This window comes from Phocoena phocoena, chromosome 18 (genome assembly GCF_963924675.1).
Source record: "Phocoena phocoena chromosome 18, mPhoPho1.1, whole genome shotgun sequence".
In the NCBI taxonomy this organism is placed as follows: Eukaryota; Metazoa; Chordata; class Mammalia; order Artiodactyla; family Phocoenidae; genus Phocoena; species Phocoena phocoena.
In genome coordinates this window covers 20,026,909-20,044,511 of record NC_089236.1, presented here as the reverse complement: position 1 = coordinate 20,044,511, position 17,603 = coordinate 20,026,909, and positions in this window count along the sequence as shown.

Below are 17,603 nucleotides of genomic sequence, written 5' to 3'. Positions count from 1 at the left end.
CACTGTGAAAATATCTGTATAGAAGAGCCTTGTTCAGTGTCAGATATTGTAAACATCTGAAAATTCAATGCAAATGCAGTGGAAATCAGTTGCAAAGTGAAATCTCAGATACTGGTGGGGAGAGTTTAGATTTCATAACATCCATGAAAGTGACTAATCACAGGAAAAGCCACTGAGAGTTGAAAATGCGGTAGACTCGCACTCTTTGACAGTTGAAGAGAAACAGAGGTCATGAAGTGATGGACTCAAAAATAATGATTTGAATATCAGAGGCTTCAGTGGCCCTTAAGGAAATTAAAAAGCCTCAGTTTTGTTTTTATTAATTCTTATTGGAGTATGGTCGCTTTACAATGTCATGTTAGCCTCCACTGCACAACAAAATGAATCAACCATCCACATTCAGATATCCCCTCCCTCTTGGACTTCCCTCGCATTTAGGTCACCACAGTGCATTAGGTAGAGTTCCCTGTGCTATACAGCATGTTCCCATCAGTTGTCTATTTTATACATATATCAATAATGTGCATGTGTGAATCCCAGTCTCCCAATTCCTCCCACCCTGCCTCTTTCCCCCTTGGTATTCATACATTTGTTCTCTACGTCTGTGTCTCTATTTCTGCTTTGCAAATAAGATCATCTATACCATTTTTCTAGATTCCACAAATACGTGTCATTATACAATATTTGCTTTTCTCTTTCTGACTTATTTCACGCTGTATGACACTGTCTAGGTCCATCCATGTCTCTGCAAATGACCCAATTTCGTTCCTTTTTATGAAAAAAGCCTCATGGGAGGGGGAGTTAAACGTGGTTCTTTATGATCATCTGTAAGAATCAAGTGTAAATTGATTAGCATACTTGTATTTAAAAAGTCATGTTCTGAACATTCGTTTCTTTCCTAAGAATTAATGCCCTGTTGCAGTTACAGTATAAGTAAATATGTTAATTATAAGAGATAATAAAGATATTTCTATAATTTTAGGGTTCTTTTCCAGGATATAGTCCCAAGCAAACCCTAATATCTTTGTTTTCCATGTATTCACATTTAAAAGAAAAAAAATCTTTGTAAAAGACCTATCATCCCTTAGGTAAACTTTTACATGTTTCTTAGAGGCTATCAGCATAGGTCAGAAACTACTCATCCCTGATTCTTCCACATGGTTTACTCAAGCATCAGTTACTAAGAGTGTGGAAACGAAATAAAGAAGTAAGATTCAGCTGTACTTGTGCTTCCAGGTTTTTAAGCACCCCCTTCCTGTACTTGCAGCTTACATTATCCTCACATAGTTTTTCATACCTGCCTGAACACACCAATTAATATTCTAGTGATTATTGTGTCATTCACCTCAAAAAAGTTTCAGTCAAGCCCAAATTAACTTACTGAAAATATGAAGTTAAAAAAATAAATAAATCTTAACAAAGTGAAAATTCCTACTGAGGGGAGGAAAAAAAAGTGCTCTATTTGATATCATCAGATTTTACCATTACCTTGCAAGAATGTCAATTCCTACTTTAGCTCTGCTCAAGTGTATGAAATAAATCATTTCAGAATTTTGATATTGAGCGCTCCAGCATTTACTGAGGAAAAGGAGAAAATAGCTGTTATGATAAAAATTTCTGTGATAAAACTAGTCCATAGAAAGAAAATGAAGGCAGAAGCGTTTGAAAAGCTATGCTGATTTTTGGAAGCTAGGTGGTATTTGTTTATGGCAGGCCAAGGTAATGTGATGAGTCATTAATCAAGGAAGTGGTGTCTCAGTAGATTTCTGAAATTAACTGCTCTACCTCTGCATTCATTGCAATCCTGTCTTGTTCCTTCCAGAATATGACTCAGTAAACCTCTCTAGCCACTTGGCTTTCCCCAAGTCCTGCCCTTCGCTCTTCTTTTCTTCCCAAATTCTCTTTCTTATCATTGCACCTACTCTCACAACGGTAACTCACACATTGAGGCAGATGATTGCCAAATTTGTATTTATAGCGCTGTCTTATCTTCCAAGCTGAGTCTCACATTTCTAAATATCTGTTAGACATTTGCACCTAAATGTACCACCCACACCTCAAATTCAAAATGTCTTAAACTTACTTTCTTATTTCCAGCTTTCCTTTTTAAAAAAAACGGTAGCCATCATCTCCCAACGATGCGCTCTCATGACATGCAAACTATGCTTGTATCTTCTTTATCTTTCTTTATATTTCTGTTGTCACAAAATCCCACCAATTCTTCCTTTAAATTAACTCTGTTCAATTCTACAAACCCATCTACTGGACGGCTCTTATTAGGCACAGCTCTGTGCTAAAAGCTGTGGTATCAACAGCAAGCATACCAACAACACAATATAAATTCTGTCCTCAGGGAGGGACCTTGTCATCTAGTAGCGGAGATAAGCTGTAGATGCACATTTCATTCCCAATTCATTCCCATACATACCATACTCTCCTGCTCTAAAACCACCAGTATTTGTTTTCTCCTGGATGAAGCTCATATTCTTAATTCTGGCTTCACTCAGACTATAATAATAACGTACATTACTTGATTAGCTTACTGTGTGCCAAGTACTGTTCTAAGTACCGTTCTCAATATTTCACCCGTTATTTCACTTAATCCTCACAACAACTCTGTAAGGTAGATACTACTATTATCCTTTTACAGACCAGGAAGCTAAGACACAGAATCATTAAATAACTTGCCCAAGGTCACACACCTTGCAAATGAAAGATCCAAGGGTTGAACCCTGGAGTCTGGCTCCAGAGATGAGGCTGTGAACCGCAGTGCCCTAATGTCCACCCTGTACCTCTTGTCTGTTTCTCCTCAGCACAAATGACAGGGAAGGACCCCGACCCCCCAGACGCCAAACTGTTGGCTGGACAGTCACTTACAATTTTTGTGTCTTGGCTTAACTAGATGAACTGGACCTCTTGGAGTTTTCTCTCCTGAGAATTTGAGATAGAAAATAGCAACTATTACCATTTACAATGATGCTAGACTTCTGTTCTGTTGTTGTGTTGCTGGTTCTGGTATACTTTGGATGCTTTTGAATTGAAAATCTTAAATTGAGATTAAAATGGCTTTTAATTCACATCATTTGTAAAATGCTTTTCTGATGCTTTTCAAGAAATTTAAATTCAGTTTAAGTATTTTTGTCATATATGTTTTTCTTTCCAAACGTTCCACCTTTTAAATATTCTGTCGTGCATTTTCTCTGGTAGCTTGCCAACTTTGGTTTTCTAGGTTTAGCGATTAGTATCTCAGATTTAATATTTGAGGTGTTTGTTTTGACATATCTGTGTTATTTTCTCACTAGTTCAGGTTTACTGATGCAGAATAGTACCCTTTTCTGGAGTACTCAATTGTCCTCACTGCCTATCTGACTTTATCCGTTGCTTTTTCGTATTTCTGCAAACTTCTACCGATTACTCATGTCACAATTACCCTTGTTATGAGCACTTCACATTTGTCCAGATTGTTCTAACTTCAATTTCCTTTAGATGCTTTTAAATAGCATCTTTCTATTTGCTCAAACTTTAACTATTTTTAGTTTTCTTTTGCAAATTCCTGAGAGGATAGTAGCCATTTTCAATAAGTATAAACTTACAGTTAATTTAAAATTAAGTTTCATTAAAATTATATTTAAATAGGATACAACTCAGAATTCTAATTTCAATTAGAAATATTTTGCATATTTGAATCAATATCACAGAACTATCTCAATCGTATTCAACAGAAATGAAAGGAATCAGAGTTAGCCCAGTAATCCTGTAGGAAAAATGATTGTAAGTTAAAAAAAAAAAGAATCACATATGAAATAATGATGTTTTGATTGTTGCTAGTGAAAGATACTTCCCTAAATATTTCATTAGAAGTAATAAAAACTGAACAGTATTGCTAAAGCTGTTGAAACATTCTTGTTAAATTTCTTAAACATTCCTGTTAAAAATTATAACAATTTGATACATTCAGAAAATTCGCTTTTCTGCAAGCTGTCCTTTAGGGTAAAGAGCTTTCTGGAAATTGATTGAAGACCCAGTGGTCAAGTCAGTCTCATTTCCCTTAGCGTTTCAGTAGCGTTTGTCAGAAGTAACTGCTGTACTGTTCAAAAACACTTTCTTCACGTGACTTGCAGATTCCTTCCTACTCCCTGGGTTTCCTGCCCTGGCTCTGGCTCTTCTTAACATCAACATACTGGAGTCTCTTCTCTCCCTACACAGCTTTCCCTTGAGATCTCAAACAGTTCCATGGTTTTCAATAACCTCTCCTGCTGCGCTCTCCTGAGCGTGCCTCTCTAGTCCTGCCCTGTCTCCTGACCTCCAGACTCTAGACCCAATTGTTGTCCACTTAGATTCTTAGTAGGCATCACAGCTTCGACATGCTGAAAAGAGAACAATTAACTCTATTCTACCCCTCTGGTCCAGATCACTACCAATTTTCATCTTTGTGTCTAATTCCCTACCAACTGCACCCTGCTTCTGCTTTTGCTTCTCTAAGGTCTGTTTCCCCAGAACAGCCAAAGGAGTCATCTTGGAAAGCACACTCCAGGCTCCATTCTCCATACTATCTTTGTATCTTTGCTTTTCCATGTCTCACAGGGCCTACATGACCTGGTCCCTGCCTATCTCTTTATCCGTACCCCCTTTTCCTTCCTGTGTACCCTGTTTGACTCCAGCCACACAGGAGTATTTTTTTGTTTTTTTTGCGGTACGCGGGCCTCTCACTGTTGTGGCCTCTCCCGTTGCGGAGCACAGGCTCCGGACGCGCAGGCTCAGCGGCCACGGCTCAAGGGCCCAGCCGCTCCGCGGCATGTGGGATCTTCCCGGACCGGGGCACGAACCCGTGTCCCCTGCATCGGCAGGCGGACTCTCAACCACTGCGCCACCAGGGGAGCCCCACAGGAGTATTCTTGTTTCCAGAACATGCCAGGCTCATTTACATCTCTGCAGTTTTCTACTTGTCCTTCCCTCTGCCAGTAACACTGTTTTCACCAACATTCTCTTTCACATTGTTTAGATCTTTGCTCCAGTGCTGTATCCCCGGGGAGGCCTTGTCTGATCCTTCTATATATAGTCGGGCTCACTCCTACTTTCTATGCCTTGAACCGATTTTACTTTCTTCATTGCCATCATTCCTACCTGACATGATAGTACGTTTGTTCGTTATTACCTGTCTCTCTCACTGAGCTTCACAAAGGCAGGGACTTTATCTGACTTACTCAGAATTTTCCTGGTACAGCACCTGGTGCAGAGCAGAGGTTCAATAAACACCTGCTGAGAATGAACACGTGAGAGATAAATTGTGTTTTTCTTGACTTTGTGAAACCTTGGTAAAAATGCCAGTCCTCAGGCTTAACAAAACTGTCTGTCTTACATGCATGTAATCAGTGTCCTTATGGTTTTTGCTATCTTATAGCTGATTCCAGTATCAGGTGTACATCACACTGCTACCAGGAAAGCCACAGTCACCCGTTGTATGGAATACAGTAAGCTGGTTCAGGCAGACTGGCCTCAAAAACCAAGTTTTTGGTTTGCTGGAAAGGCAATTCTCATGAATAAACACTCCCTGGGCTGGATCACCTTAGTTATTCAGGAAAAAAAAAAAAAAAAAAAAAAACACCAGGAGGAAAACTGGAAGTGTCATTCTAGATCCCGAATTTCCCTAAGGAAGAGGGTTTTAGCTGGAGTTGAAAACAACCTATTCAAATGAAATCCATAGAATAGTAACTTTCAGTGGAATTAGCGTAGTTCTGACATATGTTAAAGAGAGCGTCATTTTTTTTTTTTTTTTTTTTTAAAGAGAGCTTTATTTTGTCTTCTGATTTGTAGCAACGCGTGTGAAGTAAAACGGGTGGTGGTTTTTATTGCATGGCTTTCAGACAGTGCATGACCGATGGGGTCAGCGCTCTGCCAGGATTTATCCTTCCCCTCCGAGCGCACCAGATCTCACATTCTGTCACAGAGCTCATTCACCGTGCACAGAACCTTCTTCGTCTCCAGTACTCAGGAGGGATTAAGATGCCTCGCAGGTCAGAAAAGTGCTGAATGGAGCTTTTGATGCAATGTTTGAAGGATGACCTGGGTACTAGAATGATGTCTTAACACATCATAGTCAAACCTGACTACTTGTTTTGTCGGACAATTTTTTATCGAAAGAAAAAAAAACCCAGAAGTAGAAGCAGTTTGCTTCTGCCTGCGTTCATGATCATACACCTTCAGACTGGCGTGTGTGTATGAAAGGGCAAGTGGTTTAATGATAGGTATCAAGGAAAGCAAAGATAAATTGAAACCTTAGAAATTGTTATTAAAGATAATAGATTTTGTCTATTTTAGTGCATATGTGTTGTTTGCTTATATGATTTCTGGAAGCATGTTTTGTGTCTTATCCTCCTAGTACTTGCCCTTTTTTCCTCATAACAGCGTTGCATTTGTTCAAGACATTAGAATTTTCAGGGCATTTACACTACGTTATCTTTACCAAATAACTTGATGTTCTATTTGTCATGATTTCAAGTCAAGGGACCAATATACAAGCGATGCAGAGTTTACATACTTTCGATTTGGCTTCTGTGAGATTCATAAATAGAAAAAGAAGACTGCATTGGCTCTTTTACTAATTTGTAGCAGACAGAGGAGGGAATTTTATAGATCTCTCCTGTTCATCCTACACAAATCAACCAAACATCCATTCCAGAGAGTTACAATCCAAGGGATAACAGTACCGCTGAAAAATATTTAGTAGAAAGAGAACAATAAGGAAATACGGGGCAGGAAAGCATTTTCACATGATGGACATGCAGCCAATCAGGGCATTTTTCTACCAGGAAACTCCCTAGTAGAGTATGGGGTAAGAGGAGGGTGCTTTTCAGTACCTCTTCTTTCCTTGCCTATGGGCTGCCTGTCTGCCAAGCCCTCACCCCACTACCCCCTCTATTTGGAACCAGGGAGTCAAGAGGATTTTTAAATGACTCTTAAGGGCAGCCCTAAGAAGGTAAAGAATTGAGGGGGAAGGTGGGGAATAGACCTGTAACCCACTTGGTAACGGCGCAGTAGAGAAGGATGTAGGAGTTTGGTCTGATTATGCGTTTGAGAACCCGTTAATTTTTATCCCATTAGCTGGCAGAGCCGTGTCTTCATTTGGAGAAAGGGAGTGTGCTATTATTATTATGGTGTTGTGGGCATATGTTTTAGAATCAGACAGACTTCAATTTAAGTATATATTTATATCATTTACTCACTGCATTGTATTTGGAGCAAGTCATTTAACTGAATCTCGGTTTCCTCATCTGTAAATGGGGAGCATAGGAGCTGTGTTTAAATGTTGTTGTAGGAATTGACGGTAGTATAAGCACAGCGCCTGTCACAGTGGCTGCCCTTGTGAAATACTGTTTTACTGCTTCCCTGAATTTTCCTCCGTTACGCTTTCTATACATTTACTCCCTACCCACCCCCCTCTGCCACATTGAGGTTGCACCTCTCAAGGGTCTGTTCCCTCAGGGTCGGTGCGACTCGCTCATGGGTTGACTCTACAGCCTCTTTGTCAATGAGGCAATGACTGTGTTTAGTTGGGGTGAGAGACATACAGGAAACTCCTTTCTTGACTCAAACTAAATTCAAGTCTACCAAGATTTTACCTTCAAAAGGAGAGACTTTCAGGTAGTTGGAGAGGGAGTGGGATGGCTAGACCAGGCAACTCTGACTTCTTTCCTTCTGAATTTTGCCTCTTTGGTGGGTGGGGGGAGCTTTCATTTCAATGGTGTTTTAATGCTGTCCTTAAGGGGATATACCAGGCCCTGTTATGGTCTATAAACTGAGTGTGGGTACGAGTCCTTCCCTTGATTTTTCTTGGGAGATGTGAAGCTGGTGGTAAGTTTAAAAAAAAAAAAAATGGAAGAAGGCAAGACAGAGAGGGGTGAGAGGGGGGATAGAGAGAAAGAGACACACACACTGTCCCCAACTGCTGAATGTCTTCTGTTTGCAGCACCAAGGGACTGAGGTGCACACTGGGGCAATTATAAAGAGAAACCAGAGCACTGGTTTATATACCCCTTGTGTCCTCTACCTTAAGTCAACAGCTTGCCTTGGAGTCCCAAAAAACAATAGACCCCTTTCAACCAGCTGGGTTCCTTGTTACATAGTTGGTAGGAACTAATGAATCTGTAGGCCTCTGTTTTCCTATCAGAGAGCAATGAAGAGAGAGTACCCACATTCATTACGGTGAGGCTCACATGTGGAGATTTCAAAAACCTTTCATTAGAGATTACCATTTTTAGCCAAGCTGGAAAAAGAGGAACTAGATTTACGATACTGCCTAAGACAACTAAAAGACTCAGACAGGAATATATAAAGCAATAGTTTTGAAGACATTGGACATTAGCCAATGAATGTGATCTCTGATCACATCAGGCAGGATGTGCTCCCTAAGAGATGAGAAACCAGTGAAGTGTACACTATGATTGCCCCAAACACTGCCTTGAGGGAGCTTCCTGTCCATGGGGCAAGGAGGAGGAATGCAGGAGGACTCCTTGAGTTGAGTTAGATGGGGCTGAGAGTCAGGGGAGAGAACAAGGCAGCTGGAGTTAGTAGGGCAAAATACAGGAGAGAAGAGAGCTGTATAGAGAAAACTCCAGAGACCTGAAGAGATTCCTCCTTGGGTGTTTAGCAGAGAATGATCAGTATATACATAGGAAGAAACTACTCAAGGTTGGAGAAAGAACCGCCAAAAAGAATGAGAAGTGACAGTCCCTGGAGCTCACACAGCCCCAGGAATTGTGCCTGTTTTCATCAGCCAGGCTAGAAAAATCCATAATTCATGGGACATAGGCTACAGAAGTCAAAAGAGTCTTGCTTCAGCAATGGAGTATGATTAGCCCTAGTCTAAACTGCTCTTGCCTCATTTAGCAAAGAATAAAATAATATTCAAAAGGATCAAACCGTTTCCAAGGAAGTTTAGCTATATCCCAGATAGAAGTTCAAGGATATTTATAAGGATATAAAAATATTGTGTACCTAAAAGTTAAAATTCACAATGGCTGGAATCCGATAAAAAATTACAAATCATGCAAAAACCAGAAACACAAAGTAGAAATAAAACTTTCTCTTATTAGTAGTTGAGATGTGAAACCAAAAAGAAAAAAATGGATGCTCAAGGACATCATACCTCTGAGACTGATTTCTTTTGTTTTCTCCTTTCTCTGTCAACTAGTCTACCTGCTGTTGAAACAACTTAGAGAATGTAGGCCTCTTGTGGAAATGACTGGCCTTGTCTTTGCTTGTTCTGTATGTCTTCCATACTTAACAAACAACAGTTACAATTAAGAGGCAATTGAAAGTTTGTTTTTTATATTTATACAGAGACTTATTTGACCTCTACAGAATCACATTTAAAATTTTTCAGACAGTGAGAAATGAAAGTTACTGAAGTTCTTATCTAATTTCATTCTTTAAAGTCCTCCTTGGGCATCAGGACAAAAACCAACACAACAAAACAAACAAAAAACTGCTCTGCATTCGTAGTAAAAGAACTATAGTAACTTGCCTCTAAAGCACTACATTCACCCAGGTTGTTCTCTAAGACTGTTGCTTTTCAGAAGAATGATCAACTATCGTGTCTTAGTTTGAAGCAGTTGAAATAAAGCCTGAAATCTGTCCTCCCTCCTCACTACCCCTGAACACAGACACGGCTTTCAAAAATTTAATCAACTGGGAAGCTCTCAGTGTTTCAATCAGAGCTTTCAAACTTCAAATGACCGTAGGGTGTTTTTGTTGTTATTGCTTTTTTCCTCACCACTCTTTCCATCTCCCTGTGAAATCTTTTTTAGTCTGTTTCCTAGTTCTGCTTCTGAGATAATGATACCACTAAGAAGGAAACTCCTGCCCTCTATGTTCTCGTTAATTCTTTTCAAAAGAACAGGCTGGTCTAGTTCTCTTCTCTTTGATTCTGGAAACTGCTCTATTCACATGTCTTTCTGATTGATTCCTGACAACCAAGTCTTGGCAGGTGGCTACGTTTATACACAGAAGTGAGAAGAGGCACCAAGCATGAGTGAGTTGACTCAGTTCTTACTCTGGTCATGTTAAAAAAAAAAAAAATCTGTCTGATGTTAGGAAGAGCCCTTAAGTAGTCTTTGATTACCTAGAACTGTGATCAGTGCATAATGTGTAATCAAAAGAGTTGGTGTGTTTCAGGAAAAAATATTAATATAAGAGCAAGCACAGAAATGCCCTTTATAGAAGCTGCCTGTGATAACTGAAAACAAACACAAGTCGAAGTGTTACTGGAAGGGGACCCCTTCCAGGGCCTGAGAGTGGGCTCATGTCTATCACTTGGAAATGAGTTGTCTGAGGGGAGACACGTACTGACAAAGCAAAAAACTTTATTGGGAAGGGGCGCCCGGGTGGAGAGCAGCAGGGTAAGGGAACCCAGGAGAACTTCTCTGCCACGTGGCTCACAGTCTTGGGTTTTATGGTGGTGGGGTTAGCCTTCCAGGCTGTCTCTGGCCGGTCATCTTGATTGTATCCATACGTGGTCTGATTCAGGGTCCTTCCTGGTGGCACGCACATCTCTCAGCCAAGATGGATCCAGCGTGAGGGTTTCTGGGAGGTTGGCAGGACATGTTATGGACTGGCATCTCCTCCCTCCTTGTGGCCCCTCCCGAATTCTCCCAGTTAGTTTTTGGTGGCAGCACCATGTTCCTTATCAGGACCTCCTGTTGGGAGACAACTCATGTAAGAGATGATTGTCGTGCCTGGCCAAGGCAAGTGGTTTAGGTCAGTGGCTCCCTTGCCTCAGTGCTGAAACTAGGGAATGGTGCCAACCACATGCCAGGACCCTGAGAAATCTCTAAGTATAGTCTGCCTGGTATTATTTTGAAGGAAGTCATAAAGGGCCAGCTCATCTTTCTCTCTCTCCCCCCAGTAAAATGGAGCAGAATTCTAGGAAGTACATAGTCAGTTTTTGAAGAAGACCACAGCACTCCTAATTTTGCGGGGCCAGGGATAGACGTGAGGAGTGCCACGGGAAACCAAGGACTGTTTCATTTTAAACCAATTTTAGCTTCACAGATACAGACTTGCAAGGGTGTCAGCAGAGAATGGAAAAGCAGTATCTGCCGTAGTAAGCAAAGTGTGTGAGTAGGCGGGTGCTTCCCTTGAAGCTTCAATAATTGGTGGTTGCAATGAAAACTCCACTCTCCAACTCAACAGACGGAAGCACTAGAAAAAGGGCTAGACGCAGTTAGCCCATATACTTGAAGTAGGGACCAGACCAAACAGATAATCAGATATAAATGTACAGATGCAAAAGTTAAAATACATAGAGAAAAACCATGCAAAAAGGCAGCTCCCTCATTTGGGTGTTCCATGGCCCCACTCACTTGGCATTGTCTTTAGGCTCCTGGATATTTGAAATTACTCAAAACTAGATGATCTAACACTCCAGATTAATATCCCAGAGGAGAATTCCAAACACACACTTAGGTAAATTGTGAAGATTTTTGAACAGTGTTTTTGAACAAATATCAGGTTTAGGGAAATACTGCATTTTTAAAAATGGAAATGGAAAAATGAGATTTTTGGAAAGATATTTTGTACCATAAATTAATGATATAATCATGGCAAGTTAAAGAGATAGAGGAAGAACATATTTTTAAAGGTTTACTACAAGCAAGAAAGTACACTTCAGACAGAATCTGCTTTCTGCTCTCATCTAAATGAAAGAAAACGGACTCTGGAAAATTAAAAGAGAGAAAACAACAGATTTTGGTGAGTGGGAATCTGGTAGTGGTGAGGAAAGGATTCAAGGAAATGTAAAACCACAACATGTAATTAGCACAATTAAAAATAATGTTAGATGCTGTAAAGAGTGGAATGGATTGTGTTGAAAATTGAATCAATGAGGTGGGTACCAAGATTGTGAGGCTTCATCTTAAAGGATGAAGACATGAAAGTGATAGAAGTTGAGACAACAGCAGGTATGGAGGACATTCAATGAAGACCCAACACACAGATAATTTGTTTTTTCTAAAGAAGTAAACAACGAATTGAATTGATGATGGTGTTCTTAGATAAAATGAGAACAATTCTGAATTGAAGAAAGTCACAAACCCACAGGTCAAAGAGCCCATTCTGCACCAAGCAAAGTTAATGAAGAGGGATGAAAATATAGACATAGTGAAAGTTTGGAATTTTGAGAGACCTATAAGAATCCAGGGAATAAAAATGTTGCCAGGAAAGAGGGGAAATATCAAACTGGTCTCAGACTTGAAATATTAGTTACCAGAAAAAAAGATTGGAACAATACCTAAAGTGTTTGAGGAGTATTTTTGTGCCCACCCCATCCAAGGGTATGTCAAGCCAGGTGATTTTTCATTTATGAACACTATGAAAATATAGTCCCAGATACATAAGGGCTAAAATATTGTTCCTTTCACATACTCTATCTGGAAAAAAATTAAAGACTTATCTCAATCAACTGAGAAACAATTTAAAATAAAAGTTTGCAAATCAAGAAGTCACAATACCAGAGAAATAACACTGAATATGAAAACTATTTGAGAAAAAATTAATTCTAAATAAATAGTGTAAATACAATTAGAAGAGAAGATGCAAATATTAATATGCTTAAAAGAGAATGTATAGGATATAGCAGAAAAACAATAATGACCATAATAAGATAAGAATTCAAAATCATATTAAAAAAGAAAATGTGGAGAAAGGAAAGAAGGTGATGTTTGTATTGCCTAACTTTATGTAGAAAGAAAAAATTTAAAAATTCCACTGATGTTTAGAAAAATGTTTAAATTGTTTCCTAAAACAAGAACAGTAACCCCTAATAAAAATAAAAGCAAGCTACATAACTTTCAAATTATCAGAGAAGCAAAAATCAAAAGAAACAACTGGAAAATTAAAAAGTTAAAAATATAAAACAAAGTATCAGAAATAAGACCCACTATGCTTGAAATGACAATAATTCTAAATAACAAAGTCAATGTAATACATATATATCAGATTGCGTACTAAACGCAAATGAAACTCTATGCCATTAAAAAGTAACACAATGTCTCAGAAGAACTACAAGTAAAAAACAAAACATCCCATATGAATGAAAACATAGAGTTGGGCTGCAATATTTTCTGAAAAATGTGGATTTTAAAATGTGAAACATTAAATTGATCAAAGGTAGAATTGTGTGTTATAAGGAAGGGGATTACCAAAAATGTGGTGTAATTTTCATTGATCATAATGTATAGGAGAATATGACAGTATTAAAATACAGACACTAAAAAATGATTAGGAATAAATAAGGAGGAAAAGGATAAAATAAAAACCAAAACAAAACCAAGTAGAAAGATACACACATATATACATAAAACAATTTTTAAAAACTGCAATAGAAAAACCTGAGATGCTCTTTTTCTCTTCCCAGATGACAGAAGATAAAAGATTGCTAATTTCATACATATTCAAAGGTGTGGTGAAATGCATCCTTCCAAACACTTCAAATTTTTAAAATCGTCCTGGTGGGCAGTTTGGCAATGTGAATGAAAAAAAAATCTTTAAAAAGTCAATTTTAAAAAATCTATTCTTTCTATATCTAGGAAGTTATCCTAGGGAAATAACAGGGCATATACACTGACACATTTAATCATTCACAAAAGTGTTAAGATCCCTATCTCACAGCAGATACATTGGTTTGAATCAAAGATTTAAATGAGAAAATTGAACCCTCCTTCCCAAATACCAGAGGTAGACATAGGAGAATGTTCATGCAATCGTTGAGTGAAATGAAGTAAATAGTGACCAAGAGGATATTGGTCCAACCTTCAGGCCTTTTCCCTTTCTGTTTTCTTTGCCTGGAACTGTGCCTCCCTACTTCCAACCACGTAGCTCATTCCTGCTTCACTCAAGTCTCTGCTCAAAAGTCACCTTTCTTGCCATCCTTGTCCAAAATCCTGGCCCTCCCCTGCCCAACCCTTCTGTGCAACATTGCATTATCTTTTTCTTTATCATGCTTGTCCCTACTTGCATTTATAATGTATATTTGTTTATCTGTTGCTCTCCCTCTAGACTCTAAACCCATGAGTGCAAGGATATTTCTATTCGCGATTATATATTCAGAGCCCAGAACAAGCTCCTGAATATTTGTTGAATGAATGAATGCATGAAATAATGGGACATAATATTAAGTAGTGGTTAAAAATGACCATATGGCTGCATATTTATTCACACAGAACAATGATTGCGGTGAGAGAAGTGTACATATAGAGATGAGCCCATTTTTGTAAAACAACCATGTATTTTATTCATATCAGAATGCAAAAAAGTAATTATACTATTTTAACGTGTTTCCTTCTCTTTGCTAGTTCTATTTCCTATTTATTTTCTACAACCGTATGTGAAATCTTTGAGATCAGAAAGAAAAAAGAATTTCGAGAATGGCTGTTGAATGGTTTCTTAGGGTGTCCCTGCCTTTGTATTTTTCTCTGATATATGAAGAAACAAACAATGTGCTATTTTACGTATGAAGACTGTACTATTAAACTGTGTGGGTGCATTGTCTGAGGGGTTATTTTATTTAGTGTTCGGAAGAATACCATAGCCATTCTTCCAATTCATCAGCATCCCCCTGAAAACCTGACTGGATCAGATCTGGTGGCAGGACCCTGGAGAGCACCCGGCTGGGCAGGCAATCGCCAAGGTCACCTGTGACTGTGTTGCAGAAAGAGACAGGAGTGTAATATATGAAACTGCGAAGGTTGTGACCAGGAGAAAGTGAAATATGTGTATTGATGAGGAGAGATTGAGACCAGAGAGAGCAGTGAACTTGGCAACAGGAAAAAAACAAACAAGAAAACCCCAGAGAAATGACACACAGGTTCAACTATGGGGAAAGTGAAAGGGTTCAGGACCCAGTCCTTAAGGCATACTTTGATGGTTGCCTGCTATGTAAAGGATCCATTTTAGCTGGGCCAGTTTTTCCTTTTATTGTTTCTTTAAGTAGAATTTTTAGTTATCAAAGTAACACATTGACTGTGAAAACAATTTAGATAGTGCAAAGGGAATAAAGTGAAAAGTTGGATTCCTGGGCTTCCCTGGTGGCGCAGTGGTTGAGGGTCCGCCTGCTGATGCAGGGGACACGGGTTCATGCCCTGGTCCGGGAGGATCCCACATGCCGCGGAGCGGCTGGGCCCGTGAGCCATGGCCGCTGAGCCTGCGCGTCCGGAGCCTGTGCTCCGCAACGGGAGAGGCCACAACTGTGAGAGCCCCGCGTGCCGCAAAAAAAAAAAAAAAGTTGGATTCATCCACTGCTGCCATCACTCCTGCTCCAAACCCACCTTCATTCCCGCTCCTCAGACTCAAGCACTATCAAGTTTTCTACTTTATTTGCTATGGGTTTAAAGAAAATGCTATGGGTTTAAAGCATTTATCCATCCACCCAACAATCTATCTATCTCATTGTATACCAATTGTATTATTCCATACATAAGTTTCAGCAAATTGCTTTGTTAAGAAAATATTTTCTGTATAAATACACAGAGAAAGATCTTAAGGGCAATTATTCTATTGAATGGATTTTCTAAATATATATTTGCAAGTATGTCTGTTGGATAAATTCCTAGCATTTCCTGGGTCAAGTATTATGCAAATTTATTTTTATTGGTATTGTCAACAGTTACAATAATTCTTTTTACAAGAGATAATTAGAGTACTCATTTCTTCTTACCTTTCCCATACTAGATAGTGTTACTCTTTAAAATCTTTTCTAAACTTTTAGGTGAAAAATAGCATATTACTGTTTTAATCCACATTCCTTTGCAAGTGAGATAAGCATCTCTTTATAGATTTCTTGGCTATTGTGTTTCTTTTCCTATGAACTCTATTCATGTTGGTTGCTCATTTTTTGCTTATTTTTATTCTGTTCATCTTTCTTGTTGATTTATAGGAGTTACCTTCATGTTAAGGAAATAAGTAGTCTATCATGTGTGACTATGTATTTTTTCCCAGCTTGTCATTTGTCTTTTGACTGTTTCTTCTGCTTTAAAAATGTTTCAAAGTTTCCTCTGTTTTTAAAAGTTTTTTATGCAGTCAAGCTTATATTGACAGGTTTGGGAAACACCACTGAAAAGCTGTAGGATTAATTCTTCATTTTAATGAGAATGAGATGAGGAATACATGCGAAGATTGAATTTTACATAATCACAAATCTATGATTATAGAGAATGTGGACTTCTTTGTCAAATCTGGGAATCCAGAGCTAGGATTACTTCACGTAGCTGGAAGTAGGTAGTTTTTAAGACATAAAGCACGTAGTGAATTTACGGACGTTATTATTTAAGAGGTAGTGTGGTCAAGAAATCAGTATATTTAAGAAAGATTTAAGCGTGTATTTAGAAAGAATGAGTCATATGGTTTTTAAGGAAAATCAAGGCTATTGGAGATATATTCCTAAATGTTAGAAGAGATATTGTTAAGGTCAAAATAAGTTTGCCTAAATTCAGAGATAAAGAATTAAGGAAGCATTTTTAGTTGCTTAAAGTGGCAGCTCCGGAGTCAAAATTCCTGGGTTCAGTGTCAGTCTCCACGATCACTCGCTTTGGGTAAAGTGCCTTAATTTCTCTTTGCTTGAGATTCCTGGTTAGTAAGACTGTGGTAAAAATGGTGCCAATTTCACAGAGACATACGTAGGGCAGTTTAGAACATTGCCTTACGTATGGTAAAGATTTTATAGATAATAGCTATTAATACAGCAAAGTGGATTGCTTGAGGTATATTCTTGTTTTTTAAGGAAGAAGAAGGGTGGATTGACATTCTTTCTCAAAATCTTCCTCTGAACTATAGGTGAAAAATAAAACACAGTTGAGACTTAGCCAGTGTGAGTGATGCCATTTCTGCCTTGATCTTGCTAAAGAGGCACCTTAATTTCTCGTATCCAGTGACCAGGGTTTAACAGCCCCATTGAGGGGTGAAAGGTCAAGGTGTAGAGTTACTCTCTTTAGCAAATAAAAATACAGGATGCCTGGTTAAATTTGAATTTCAGACAAACAATAATTTTTTTCACGAAAGCATGTCCCATGCAATATTTGGAATATGCTTATACTAAAAGAATTGTTTATTGCTTAATGGAAAATCAGATTTAACTAGGCCTCCTACATTTTATCTGGCAACACTAATGGGTGTGCACCTGGACTGTATGTCTCTGCAGGGTGATGAAGCCATCATGCTTTGGGAGGCTGACTTAATACAGTCCTATCCTTTCCATTCTGAAACATATTTTATTCTTGTTCCTGCCCATGTCCAACATTTTTTTTTAATGTAAATGTTTAAAATTCAGTTTGTTTCATTTTGTGGCTAAAGCTGGACAGACTTTGAGCTCTATTTTGACTTTTGGCAAATTGTAACATTTAGGAGGTGGCACCGTTAAGTATGCCCTTGGGAAGTGGGTGGTTTATACCCTGCGATTTAAATAAACGTTTTAGTGTAAATGAAAGGAAACTCATTTTTCCATAACGTGCGGTGTTATTTTGCGTCGTCAGTGTGTTTAAGATGAGGGTTTTGCGTTTACAATCATGCTTTTCAGAATCCTCCAACTTTCTGGACACATTCATGGAAGTTCACTT